At 38.0% G+C, this 14801-nt stretch overlaps 1 protein-coding gene across 3 annotated transcripts in view; it reads left to right on the top strand.

The window, feature by feature from the left end:
* The window catches only part of ZNF385B (zinc finger protein 385B), a 195679-nt gene that overhangs the window by 86653 nt on the left and 94225 nt on the right, over positions 1–14801 (top strand). The window contains exon 1 of one of the 3 annotated variants that reach the window (XM_087435447.1): positions 2254–2421. The exons of the other annotated variants lie outside the window; for them this stretch is intronic. The gene's annotated coding sequence lies outside the window, so the exon portion shown is untranslated. Of the gene's footprint in view, positions 1–2253; positions 2422–14801 lie in introns of those variants that run through there. 3 annotated transcript variants of the gene reach the window in all.

Below are 14801 nucleotides of genomic sequence, written 5' to 3'. Positions count from 1 at the left end.
CAGCAGGTGTTTGGAAATACAAAAGCTGAGCTTGGAAAAGAGGTCATTTAGATGTGGAATCATATTCTACCAGTGGTAAAGAGGTCAAGAAGGACTGATAAAGGACTTCAAAAGCATAGTTTTATTAGGCTGGAGAAATCAGAAGCCAGATCACAGGATTTATGAAGTGAAGGGATAGTAAAAAAATGAAAAAGTAAGTGTAGGCTACTGTAAAAGGAGTTTCACGTTAAGGGAAAAGAGAGAATAGTTGGTAGACTCAGAGGCTAACAAGAATCAAGCATGTCTTCTTTGTTTTCCTTAAGAATAGAATGACTGAAGAAAGATGATGACTGATGGAGTAAGATCTTGGAATTGGTGGGGCTGCATTAACTCAAGGGCACAGGTGATGGGTGAGTGGGGTGAGGGATGCCTGGTGCCTCCTTCAGATTCATCCAGATTCTTCCCACCCTTTAGATCACCACTTAAATGCCACCTCTCTGCTAAGCCTTTATCTCTCCCATCTTTTCCCCCATAGAGATTTAAATGTTCCTTATCCCATTCTCCCACTGCTCTTAGTACATACATGCACCATGGACCATCAGCAGACTTCAAATCATCTGGAGGGCTAGTCAAAACACAGATTGCTGGGTCTTGCCCCCAAAGTTTGTAATTATGCAGGTCTGAGGTGGTGCCTGGGAATTTGCTTCGCTAACAAGTTCTCAGGTGACGCTGATTCTGCTGGTCGAGGGACCACATTTTGTATACTGCTGAACTAAACTAAGGACCTTTGAGAGGTACAAATAAAGAATTGGGAGTTTGAGGATGGACTAGTGTGCCAGACATGGAAACTAGAAAAACACTCTAAGAATCAGGCATGATTTAAGGGCAGGCAAAAAAGAATGGAATATTTTGCCTAGCTCCATGAAAGAAAAGTACTTTGAAGGAAGCATCAACATAATCCCTACTGAGCAAAGAGTTTTCTTAGGAGAGGTCTATCATAGGTATAGATTTTAAAAAGTAAAATTAAAAAATAAAAAAGTGAAAACCACATCGGTGACTATAATTTTATTTTAATCATGAAGAACTAAATATTATGTGAGGAAGAAGTGCACAATTGTTATTTGGGGGAAAATAAGTATGGAGCTAGCATACTGTGTTCCATTTAGAATGCTGTTTTGTTATTATTCATAACAACTGAGATCATTGGGCCTGGAGATATGCACCATTTCTAAGAGCTGGTTTTATAATTACCATTTTGATTGCTGCATCTAATTATTCCCTTAGGTTTACCTGTTCCTGATAGTTACTGTGCAAATCATAAGCAGATACACCAAAACTCTGAATTTGAGTGGATGTCAGTTTGTTCTCTACGTCACTAAAGTGTTGGCTGTGGCTGGCAAATGTGCTAAGTTGCACAACCAAAGGTGCAAAATCCTTCCTGACATTTGCAAACATCAGTCATTTCAAGTTTCTTTCATTCAGTCAAATATCCACTAAGCTAACTCATCAGTATCAATGACAATCAGCTTAGCATAAGCACAACCACACTGTGTAACATGGATATATCAGAAGCCTTATTCTGATCACACGGTCAGATGCCACTAGATGGAAAATGAAATTACTTAGATATATGAGTAAATAATGCATCATTTTGGTTCCAAGCCTACACAACTGCTAATTTCACCATGATAATTCTTCCATATAACTTAAATTAGGTTTTTGAGTTGAAATGCATAAACATCCCTGTTGTTATCAACATCAAATTGTTATCTGCGTTAGTCTTTTTGGATTATATGCTGTGAATCTTTATTTAAAAACCTGAAAGTCCACAGAAAAGGAATTTTTAGGCCTAATGGTATGCAAAAGTTATTCTGGGCTAACAGAATATAAAGTTCTTATTTTAAGAACACATTCTCACTTGAAATAAAAGCAATTTTAAAATAAAGATTTAGTTGCCCACTTAGAAAAGGAAAAAACAATCCCCCTAAGTCTAATACCAAAAATTCCAAACTGTTATTATAAATAAATATTTTGAGAGAATTGAATTGCTTTGTTGGGAAGGAGAGGTGGGTGTCAGGTGATCGATTTTCGTTTTTACCACGGCAGAGTGGTCGTTTCTGAGTAGCTGGAAGATACTCAGAAAAATTACATGAAAAAAGTCCCCTGTCAGTCTTTTAGGATATATTTGGTTCAGTGTCGTCAGAAGGTAGCCTGCCCTCTCCCTGGAATCAAGTTGCAAACACTATCCTCAATAGTAATTAGAGCTAAGCGGCGATTACAGCACCTATGATTTGTTCAGACGCACTGCCTGTGGCTGTTTCCTAGCACCACGTTTCACAGGAGCACCAGGTTGAAATGATGGAACTATTTCTCTCTCAGTGTAACACCTCGTCCGGTGTTCGAATGCAGCAGTGAATGTGGACTGTAATCTTGAAAACGAAGGTAAGCATTGCTGGCTGATTAGCGTTTACACCTCAGGGAACTTTTTCATGAAGTATGTAACAAAAATGTAAAACAGTTCAAATCAATTTCAGAAAAGAGAAAAGTATCAGAATTAGAGCAAATAGAATTTGCTAATTTCATGACTCCCTTGTCCAATGTCATCTTGGTTTTCCTAACTTATTTTTATTTGAATTGTGATATTGAGTCACTTTGCTAAATATAATGAAGATGTGACTGATTTCTCACGTTCCCTTTATCTTTATGAACTACAATTCCTTTTTCTTTCAAAGTTTGTCTCAGAATAACTACTAGTTGGAAATTCATATTTAATCCAAGTATGTTAGAACCCTCACTCTCTTTCCTCTTCAGGAAGTATATTTAAGTCGATGATCGTACATGTTCAAGAATTCACATTCAGGCTGACAGAATAGTGGTTGGTAGCCTGTAATAAAATTGAGTGACGTGGTGGGTGATTTGCACTCTTGTCACATGATTTTCATGATAGACATGTTTCAAATTTTTAACGTTCCATCTAGTTCAAGTCAAAATTCAATGGCTTCATGTTTATTTAGACCCTTGGGCATAGAAATCTGCCTGGAAACCAGGTAAGTTTAGCTCCTCAAGGGGGAGTATTGTTTGTTATGAGGATAGATACATTTTGTATGTATACAATAGATATTTGTGAAATTCTCATTTCTGTTTTAATATTATCACTTTAATTCTCCCCACTTAAGATTCTTTTTTCTTTCAATTTTGCCATTTTTAAACGTTGAATAAATATTACTATTAGAAAAGAGCTTAGAAACTCTTGGCACTAGGAAGATGTTTTTATCTCATAGTCCCCAGTGGGATTTCAGGTGGTTTGGAAAATATTGAAAGAGTATCGACTTGTTTTATTCTACCTCATTGGTGCATTAGAGATGTAAACACTGAAGGTTCAGTAGACTCTTGCAAAAATGAATAAATTAAAGCCAAAGTGCATTAATTTTTCCAAGGTCCTAGAGACTCTGTGATGTGGGACCTCCTAGCAGATACTGTTGTTCAGTGTAGTTATCACAATTAGGCTAGTACCTGATTTTGGAAGACATGTTTTTTCTAGCCATGGGTCCATCCTTGGCTTCCTTTCATATATTTGCTTTGTCATGGAATTATTTATCCCTGAGCATCATTTACTTCATCAGAAAAATGTGGGATGATTGTAAGCCATGTAACAGTTTATGTCTACTTAATATATGTAAAAGCACCTTATACTCCCCAATAAAAAGTTGCAGTATTTGTATAACCCAGGACCCTGATGATGAATGTCTACAAAAATATACCATTAAATTCTATGGTGGATTTAAGTTCTTGTCCCACTATGTCATGCGTCATGGGAGATATATCATGTGAGCACGCATAAAAACAATCCTCACTTATTGCCACTGACATGACTACTTGAGACATAACCGGAGATATGGCCTTAATTTGTTTTATCTTGCCATAGGGATAAACTTGTCCTGACATCTATTAATCTTTTGATTTATAGAAGGAAGATTGAATACAAAATTAATACAATATAGCTGCAAAACAAGGCAAATGACTAATTTTATGAGTGCTTTCTAGTTCTCCAGCAATATTATAGTGTGAAAGAGAGACAGAGACTGCGAGATGAGAGAGAGAGATAGACAGGCACATACACATACAGAGATAGAGACAGAGACAGAGAGATCCCAGAGACATGAGACAGATAAGAGAGTTGAGAAGCAGCAAAGACAACAGGTGAGAGGGAGGGAGACTAGGGAGACAGAGAAGGACAAGGGTGGGAAGTGAGGTTAGAGAAAAAAAGACAGACACAAGTCAATCAAAGTATGGAAAGAATGATTGTGCAATTTTGGAACTTTGAATTCTTTTTGCATTTTCTTTCACAGGAAACATACTTTGTCAAACTAAATACATTGAGCCCCAGGTCCGTTTTTATGAATTGTTTACTTTCCGTTCGTGTCCTTTAAAGCAAAGGGAGCTTGAAAGACTATTTGAAGTTCAGGAGACACCAAGAGTCAAAACCAACGTTCTTCTAAAAGAAAATATTTCCATTCCTTTGTTTCCTTATAAAGCAAATCATTGAAAAGGAAAATGATGAATGTTATGATTAAATTCTCTACTTTCCATGTGGCTCCTTGTTAAAAAACCATTATGTCTTTGACTTTTGGTGTTCATTGGGAGAGTGAGAAGGAGTTATTTGGGAAGCCAAAAAGAAATTCCACAGAAGAAAAACTGGTACAAAGTTAGTATAATAGTACAAGAATAAACACGATACACAGGGACATAGGGACAGGGGCAGTCATTTAAGATAAATCACTTCCAGTGGAGAGAATCCTCGGGCATTCACTGGAGGGCCTTATCTGATGCTGTTTTGCATATCACTAGTGCCCCAGAAGCTACCTGCATGACTAAAGCAAGTAGCATCAATTTCTAGGATGTCAGGACAATGGCAGACTTCCAAGAAGCCAGGCCAGGGACTGGCCATTCTGTTCAGTATTGACTAAAGACCTTTTAGAGTACAAGCATCCCCTGGGTCACAGGACACTCGGTGTTTCTCAGGATAAGGGTGATATCACATTGTCTCCCAGTTGCCCAGCCTCTTTGTTTGAGGGAGTTACATGCCCTGCTTAACTAAGTTCTTCCTGCTCATATAGTTTGCTCTGCTCTACTTCATTCTATACAGATTTCTGCCATACAGTCAAAAGATAAAAGGGAAGGAAATTATTTTAGGAGTGAAATGTCAGGAAATTCCAAATAAGGAATTGGTGCATTAGTCCACCCTGCAAAATTAAGCTCAACTCCCCACTCGTCCTTCCCTCTCCAGATCCCCCTCACCCTTTTCCCCGTCCTAACCCCACTCTCTCCCCATTACTCACATTCTCTGCTCACCCCATCCCTGGCATGGCCAGATTACTCAGCTCGTACCAGGTTTCCACAGGGCTGGAATGGTGGCTTTCGTGTTGCTCACACAGCAGCCCTGACTGCCAGTTGGGAGCCACCTCTACTGCTCCTGGGTGAAAACTGTTTCTTGGCTGATGGAGAACCAAGAGTGGCTTCTTCTATGGTGATCACCATGATTATAATACTCCACTAGAATTTTTTCTGAGTACTCTATAATGTATTAAAATTGTGGGATATGTGTGCAAAAAGGAAAAAGGGTTACAGCACAGTTTTTACTGTTTCTATTTATTCCCAAGTTGTGCTTTTTAGAAGCCTATTACTTTTTTTTTTTTTTTTAACCTGGACAGCAGCTTTTGAATAGCTTTGAAATGTTCGGTTAATATTTAAGCTAAGGAAATCTCTTTTCTCTACCAAGGTGGGAGTACAGAGCACTGGCAAAGCAAATATGAACTCTCTTTCTTTAAATTGAGCAAGCTTCTGGAGGAAAAATATCTTTTTAAAAAGACCATTAAGTAAACCACTATTCCTTTTTCTTTCTTTTTTTTCCTTTTGGTTCTTCAATGCAAATAACCTAAACACTGAATACAAGAGCTGAAATTTTCTGACACCAGGGGGCAAAACATTTTGTGTCCTGGAGCTAGAATTTATAGCAGCAGCTGGGTGCATTGACCTCCTGAGTTGCTGTATGTGGCCCCTTCAGCCTGGCCCTTTGTGTGAGCTGCAGAGGAGAGGCCTAAAGACATAGCCGGAGGCCTCAATGGCCCTGCTGCTTTGATCTGCTCCAACGGAAAGTCAGTTGCCATTGCTTGGAAAAACGTGTCTTTTCAGATAGCATTTTTATTGCAGTTCTGATAGTACTTCAGTATAAAAACCACCAACAGAAATGTGAGTGCACCTCCTACTATGAGCCTATTTGAATTAGTTATATCCATCCAAACAGTACGGCTAAAAGCGTAGTTTTAATAGGGTTTGTTCTCTTTTTTTTCCCGTTGAGAATATTAAAAGAATTATTTAAAATGAAGTGTTGCAATCAATCTTCTGCATTCTTTAAAATGGAAAGAAATGTTGGCTCTTGGCCACACAGGCTTTTCTCTTTCATTTAATTTTTCTTCCATTATTCACATTAATAAAACTTTAAAATTAAAAAATCACTTAAAAATGAATACTGCTAAATTTCAGTCAAAATATAAAAAGAAAACAGACCAAATACTAACCTATTTAAATTTTTAAAGAAGATAACAACCACTGGACCCAGCCCTGTGGCCGAGTTTTTAAAAGTTTTGTGCACTCCGCTTTGGCGGCCCAGGTTCACAGGTTCATATCCGGGGTGCAGACCCACTCTGCTCACCAGCCATGCTGTGGCAGTGTCCTACCTACAAAATAGAGGAAGATTGGTGGTGGATGTTAGCTCAGGGCGAATCTTCCTCAGCAAAAAAAAAGAAGATAACAACCACAATATATGAGTCTTGCACATCTTTGATTGTACGTACTTAAATATTCGAAACAGTGTCCCTGGGCAAGAAGCTCTGGGTTTGATCCCACCATCAGTCAGGTAGCATGCTGGATTAAGTTCTCCTAATCCCATTTTTCTCACATAAAATAAAGGATAGATTCCTAAATTATGTTTACCTCTAAAATTTTATGAAATATAATTCCTCTAGAAATATTCAGTGGCTTGAGAAACATAGTTGTGCCCTTTCCTAGAAAAGTGTGTATTTTTAAGAAGGTTTCTAAAATAAGTCATAGTTCTAATGCTGCGCTTAGGTCCTACGTCCCTAGCATGCTGTAAGGGGAGAGCAAATAGTTCCCCCATTTGTAACAGAAAGAGGCTTCAGTCCTCATGAAAGCATCCTGATGCCACAGACAAGAGTCACTGGGCAAATGTAGCTCAGGACCAGACCCCAGGGTCTTTTTGCCAGAAAATTTCATCAGGCTGCTGTGACCTCCCAATCCATTCTCGACCTCAGACAATTTTAGTAAAGCCCTGTCTGGAGATAATTTTGGCTTCTCTAAAGACTTAGTAATTTAGGAACTAAGCATATGACATTCCCTTTTGATAAGTCAGGTGTATTAAAAACTATTCCAAAAAACCTGACAAAGCATTTGTCAGAACCCTGTTTTCCCTTCTTTGAGTTTCCGTTTTCACATGGTCATGCTTAACACTATCAGATTACAAGACGAAAAACTGTAACAAAGCAAAAATGTTTTAAATTCAGATTAAAAGAAGACAGTTAGTCCTCAAAGCATTTTTTTTTTTTGAGAACCAATAGTCTTCTTTACTTAAATTCTGAAATTCTCAGATTTTTCAATGCTGCTTTAAAAACAGTTGCAGCTAATGAAGTATGTCACATGTTGAACCAAACTATATTTTGTACTATATAGTAAATAAATTGTACCTGTTTTTTTCAACATTTAAATATAAGAAACTTAGTGCCTGGGCAAGATATTCAGATATAAATGAATCACCACTTTGCTGTCTGGATTCTATTGCCACACATCTAAAAAGCATTGCATCTTAGTGCAAGATTCATCGTTTTCTGGCATATTACTACTAAACTCAAAGGACATTGTGGCTTAAAACCTACCGTGATGTGGCTTCACTGCTGTTTTCTGATGCAGCTCTTCATTATTGCTTATAAACTTCAGTGTGGTACTCAGAAGGATTTATTTTTAAATGTAACATTCTGCCAGGATGCTGCTGTTGGAGCTCTTTGGGGGGAACCCTAAGTGCCCCAAGGGAGATTCAGCACAGACCTGCCAACTGTTAAGATTTTCTAGGCTCAGCGTTCCAGATACACGTTTTTCTCATTGGCATCACCAGATTCTATGTCAGTCTCTTCTACCCACTTCCAAAGTTCAGCAAGGAAGCATTAGCATTAAAGGAAGCTTGTATTTTCTCACAAATCATTTTGAGCAAAATCAAGCTGAGAGTGGGGAAAAAAACTCAAAAAACATCATATTCATCCTAAAAATACACAAACTTGACAGTATTTGAAGATGTCCTTCTTATGAGAACTTTGCCTATGTTCGTTAACATAGTTTACTAAAATTAATAGCATTGAACACATTACTTTTTAAAAATTTCTATTAAAATATAACATACAGAATAGTGCAAAGTGTACAGTTGAATGAATGTACACAAACGTAACATACCTGTGTAACTGACACTCAGATCAAGTAAAAGAACACTTCCAGCACCCTAGAAGCCTTTCTCATGCTCCCCTCCAGTCACTCCACTCCACCCCATCCCACCCTTCCTACAAGGATAGCCACAATCCTAACTAACAGCACAGAGTAGTTTCGCCTAATTTTGTACTTTATATAAATGGTATCATACAGTATGTCGATATGCTCCTTTATTTTAGTTCTTTTTCTCAACATTATGTTTGCAAGGTCTATTTGTTGTTACATGTAATTATGTATCATTTATTATTATTGCTATATTCCATTATGTGAATGTTTTATTGTATGAAGATACCAAAATTATTTATTCTTTCTATTGTTGATGGGTTAATTGGCTAATTTCCAATTTGGGGCTATTATAAATAGTATTGCAATGAACATTCTAGTGCATATCATTTGTATTAGGTATATACTTAGAAGTGGAATGAGTCATAGGGTATGTATATATTCAGTTTTAGTAGATATTGCTAAATAGTTTTTCAAAGTAGTTGTAACAATTTACACTTCAGATAAGAATTCTAGTTGCTCTATATCCTTGTCAACACTTGATAATCTTCATCTTTCTTCATTGTAGCCATTCTGGTGGGTGTGAAGTGATAGCCCATTGTAGTTTTAATTTGCATATCCCTAATGTCTAGTGAAGTCAAGCACTTCTTCATATGTTTACAGGCCATTTTAGTATCTACTTTTGTGAAGTGTTCATTAAAGGTTTTTGCCCAATTTTTCTATTGTGTTATCTTTTTCTTATTGATCTGTAGGGGTTGTGTATTCTAGATTCAACTCATTTCTCTCTCTCTCTATATATATATATAATGAATATCATCTCCCACTCTATGGATGGCCTTTTCATTCCCTTGATAGTGTCTTATTCTTACATTCTTATTCTTAATAGAATATATTTATCAATTTTTTAATTTTATCATTAGCACTTTTGTTTCCTGTTTAAGAAATTTTTGCCAGCCCGGTGGCACAAGCGGTTAAGTGCGCACGCTCTGCTGCGGCAGCCCAGGGTTCGCCGGGTCGGATCCCGGGTGCGCACCGACGCACCGCTTATCCGGCCATGCTGAGGCCGCGTCCCACATACAGCAACTAGAAGGATGTGCAACTATGACATACAACTATCTACTGGGGCTTTGGGGGAAAAAAAAAGAAAAAAAAAAAAAGAAATTTTTGCATACTGCAAGGTCACAAAGATGATCTGCTTTTCTCTTTATTGTTTTACCTTCTAACCCCAAAACATTACAAATACCTTGGGTGCGTAAAAAGTTTTGAATTTTGGGGCCTGGTCTGATGGCATAGCAGTTAAGTTCACGCACTCCACTTCGGAGGCCCAGGGTTTGCATGTTCGGTTCCAGAGCGGGGAGACCACTTGTCAAGCTATGCTGTGGCAGAATCCCATATGAAGTAGAAGAAGATGGGCACGGATGTTAGCCCAGGGCCAATCTTCCTCAGCAAAAAGAGGAGGATTGGCAACAGAAGTTAGCTCAGGGCTAATCTTCTTCACACACACAAAAAAAGTTTTGAATTTTAATACATTCCATTTTCCTATGCTGTTTGCTTATGCAGTTCCCTCCACCATTCTCCCATACCCACCTCTCAAAATACTAACCATTGCTTAAGGCTTAAGAGATAGCTCATATGGAAATATTTATGAACCCAACTCTTAACCATATGTAACCATATGTAACCCCTAAACATTTTGTTGATAATATATGGCCCCTGGCATAGCCTGCCTATTATAAGCATTACTGGATTTAACTATCTATGCTCTCCTGGGATATGGCATAGTGTAAGAAGAGTCAAAATAGTTCATAACTACAGTAACTGAAGCTTCTTGAACACTTGCTCTGTGTCAGGCACAGGCTTGAGCACTTTGCATAGAAAAATCTCCATTAGTTCTCCAACCAGTCCTGTGATGTAGATACTCTTATTTTGCCCAATTTATAGAAAACAAAATAGAGATTTGAAGAAGTAAAATCAACCTTGTTCAAGGTTACACAACAAGAAAGTGGTGGACCCAGAATTTATCAGCTTTCTCCTGAATTGATGTTTTTAACGTGTGTAGAACATGTTGTCTGAAGGACATGCCATAGCATCATGGTGGTCCCAGAAGCTCTGTGAAGACAAAAAAGGTGATTCATGCTCAAGAAATTGAGGGTAGAAATTATATCTGCCTAGACATTCGCGGTACCTGTTAGTATATTAAAAGCTCCACAATGTCTTGCAGAAAAGAACCATTTTAAACTTTATTGAAGCCAGCATTTTCTATATGTATTTGATGACAGAATCTTTTTCATGTAACAACTTTACATGTAACCTATTTTATGGAATGGTAACACAGGCTTTAGAGTCAGATGAATAGGAGTTTGGACCCAGGCCCTACCACGTACTAAGTGATCTTAATCTCTCTAAGCATCATCTTTCTCATCTGTAAAATGTGGATAATAATACAAACCTCATAGAGTTTTATTATAATTTAATAAAATGAGGGACACAAATCACTTAGCACAGTGCCTGGCATAGAGGTGCCATTCTCAGTAAATGGTACTAGTAGTTGTTAATACTTTCTTATATTCTCTTAATAAGTAAAATAAATTCTGTCTGACTCACTTTGTAATCCCTGTAGTTGTCGGCACTGTGCCTTATACAGTTGGAGCCCCATAAGTGTTTATTGAATTAAATAATACTATTATTTGGGGAAGATTATTTGTAGATAAATATATTCTAGAAGCAGGTCTTATAGAGCATTAAAAAATCTTATATATTTTAGTTATTTTAGTATTAGATATTACACTAAGGTCAAATAAAAGTTTCAGCTAATTCCCAGCTGCAAAGGAGATCCAACATTTTAAATCTGTTAGTTTGATGTTAAAATGCTTCTATCTACAGCTGGAGAATGTGGCTTTGTAACTCAAGTGTTTTCAGGTGTGTAGTTTGGTGACCACAGCACAGTAGTAAAGAACAGAATTCAGGAGTCAAATTACCTGAGTTTGAATCCTGGCTCATCTATGTACGAGCTATATGAAGTTTGACTTAACCTCTTTGTGCCTCAGTTTCTCATCTGTAAATGGGGCTAGTAATAGTACCTTGTTTATTAGGTTATTGTCAATATATATGTATATATAGTCATTTAATATGTATATAAAATGAGTATATATGTATATATATACAAATATGTATATATATTTATATGTCTGTGTACATGCGTACACACATATGTAATGTGCTTAGGGTAGTGCCTGGCACATAGTATGCAGTATAAAAATCTTATCTCTGTTATTATTATTACGTGACCTTTTCAGAAGCAAAACCCTGTATCAGTCACAACCCCTATTCACATAGCCCCCTCTCATTGACCATGCTTGATGGTCTCTTGGTAAATTTGTTTTCCTCACATGGCAGACTGAGAAAAGAATGGAAATTATGAGAGAAAGGTGTCAACCTACAAGAACAAAAACCAGTTTAAGAGGCAAAGTGTTTATTTGGGATCAAAGAACCACAATTTGGGAAGCATAGATTCAGGTAGAAACCCAAATAGTGTTCCAATTACAAGAGAGGGGCTTAGGGTTTTTATGGGAAAAGGGAGGATGAGGTGAGTTCTATTAAAGAAGAGTTCATTGGTGCTAGATTTATACTTAATAGATTGGTCTGAGGTTCGATCATCTGGCAAAAGGCTAGACTTGTACTTCATTAATTGGTTAGCAATCAGGTCATCAGCAAAGTCCAATTTCATCAGTCCTTACAGATGGGATATTCTTGTCCTTACTGACTTCTTGGAGTGTTGGCAGTTTGGTCCAGTTTGGAAGATAAAGAAAACAAGACAGGGACCGGCCCGGTGGCGCAAGCGGTTAAGTGTGCACGCTTGGCTGCGGCGGCCCGGAGTTCGCCGGTTTGGATCCCAGCCGTGCCCCGATGCACCGCTTGGCAAACCATACTGTGTGGCGGCGTCCCATATAAAGTGGAGGAAGATGGGCACAGATGTTAGCCCAGGGCCAATCTTCCTCAGCAAAAAAAAGAGGAAGATTGGCAGATGTTAGCACAGGGCTGATCTTCCTCACACACACACACACACAAAAAGAAAACAAGACATGCAAGGCAATTCCTCTGGAATGGCAGCTCTGGCTCTATTTTAATATGGCTCCACTCATGTCATCTTTCACATTTTTCCCCTTTTGATCAAGATCTTTCTCTGAGAGCATCGCTGATCAGACACTGGGAAGCATTGCTGATCAGCTATCAAAGCACCATTGGTCCCTCATTGCCAGGAAGGTCATTCCTGGTATGTCATGTCCCACACAGGAGGGAAAGTGGTTTCCTTAGGAGCCTTTAGGCCACATTTGAGCAACAAGAGTGCCAGAGCAGAGGAAGGCTCTACTGTCAAGTTCTTTTGAGGGCAAGCATTTTCTGCAGTTCCTTGAAGTTTCATGTGAAGTTTCATAAGCCTTAGTAATCATTTCAAAGTGCTGTGTGACTATCATCCAAGTGGTGTTTTTATAACATCAAGCAATGTAAAGGAGATAAAGTTTTACAACAACGAGAATTCCTATAATAACAAACAAAATGCTAAGCCCAAATTGGAGAATAGATCAGAACCAGGCAATGCATGAGGGCAGCCAGCTAAAGAAATCAAAGAACCAGAGGGCATCAGTGGGCACTGCATTTAACCATTCAGCTTGTGCCCAAATTCTATCTAGTTCTGTCTCTACCTTGCCAGATGTGATTACCCAAGTAAAACAAGAGGTATTTATAACAGTTACAAATGTTACCTCTTAAATCTCTGGAAGTTTGATTGGTTAGTCAAAAAGTTCTAGACACTTAGCACAATGAATTAGAGGGGGAATGGAGGAGAGATTGGTAATTAAATGTACTAAAAGATTTTCTAGATTAATGTACATTATGAGGCTTCTGATGACAAACTTGACAGAAAGATTTCCCCCTTTTATAATAGACTGGGAGATGCAGATAAGAGTATTGTCTTCCCAAGAAAGAGAGGGAGAAAATGAGGTAAGAAGCAACAACAAGTAAATAGTATACAGGCCTGGTGCAGCCATCTTGGGAAAGCCGTCTGCCTCAGATGTCTGTTGCTTCTCTTCCTAGTCATTTTGATTTGGAAGCCTCCAGCATTTGTACTAGGCCAGATGTCAGGTGGAGCCTTCTTTAACTGTGAGATGTATCTCCAGTTAAATGCCTTCTAGTTCTGCAGCAGTGTCAGTGGTTAGGAACACTCGGTAAGGTCCTTTCCAATGGGAATCAAGGGCTGTCTTCTTCTGATGTCATTTCCAGAATACCCAGTCACCAGACTCTGGACTGCGACCAACAGAATCCTTTAAATTGGAATCCAGGGAAGCTTCTTTAACCTGTTGATGATAGGCTCAAGCATAAGACATGAGAGACTTACAGTAGCATAAGACAACAAGGGATCAGCAGAAGGTTGTATACCAACAGACACTGATCTGCCAGTGACCATCCCATGTGAAAGTCAGTTCATGTTTTCCAAAGAGGGCACTGCAAGCAGTCATCAAGATCAAAGGCAATGCCTTAGGCCAGGGGAGCCCAGTCCAAACCTCAAAGACAACAGGACTGGAATCCAGCATCTACCAAGTTGCAACATAATTTTTCCCTTCACAATTACCCTCATTTTTTTACCAAAGATAATCACAGTGAAACTAATTTGTTTATATTAAAAACTTGGGCTGATTATTTATGTAAGTGAAAATAAGAGTATTCACTGGGAGTTTCTGAATTCTGGAGAGATCAGGTAGGGAGAAAAAGTAAATATCTCATCTTTGTTCATAAAGGTATATCTTACCAGATTGTTGATAGCTTAAGAGAAAAGACTTCTTTAAATCTGGAAAAGTAAAACATTAGAGCATACTCCTTGATTCATGTAGTCCCATGTATTATTAATTGTTGATCTCGATCTTTTGTTAGCAGTTTTATGAAGCCATCAGTTTCTGCATTAGAGTTCTGTAATTTCTTACCTAGCTCAGTTTTATGATCTGAAAGTTTATCATAAAACTGATTTCTAGAGTGAGTGTCAGAGGCCTTGCCATGAATCTCTCTGAAGATGAAACATATCTGCAAAAGCATCAGAGTAAAACAATAACTGTCTGTAAATGGCAAAAGACTTAAAATGGCATGGTTAAAGATCTGATTACAATGCAATTGACAAAGAAATTTATTTATTTCTATAATACACATTTTAAGGTAATGACTAGAATTATACCAGGACATATCAGATTTTTTAAGAATTTTATATAATTTTTAGAACACAT

Source organism: Ceratotherium simum, chromosome 9, assembly GCF_057802395.1.
Source record: "Ceratotherium simum simum isolate JZ-2026a chromosome 9, ASM5780239v1, whole genome shotgun sequence".
In the NCBI taxonomy this organism is placed as follows: domain Eukaryota; kingdom Metazoa; phylum Chordata; class Mammalia; order Perissodactyla; family Rhinocerotidae; genus Ceratotherium; species Ceratotherium simum.
This window is presented reverse-complemented; position numbering and strand designations above follow the sequence as displayed.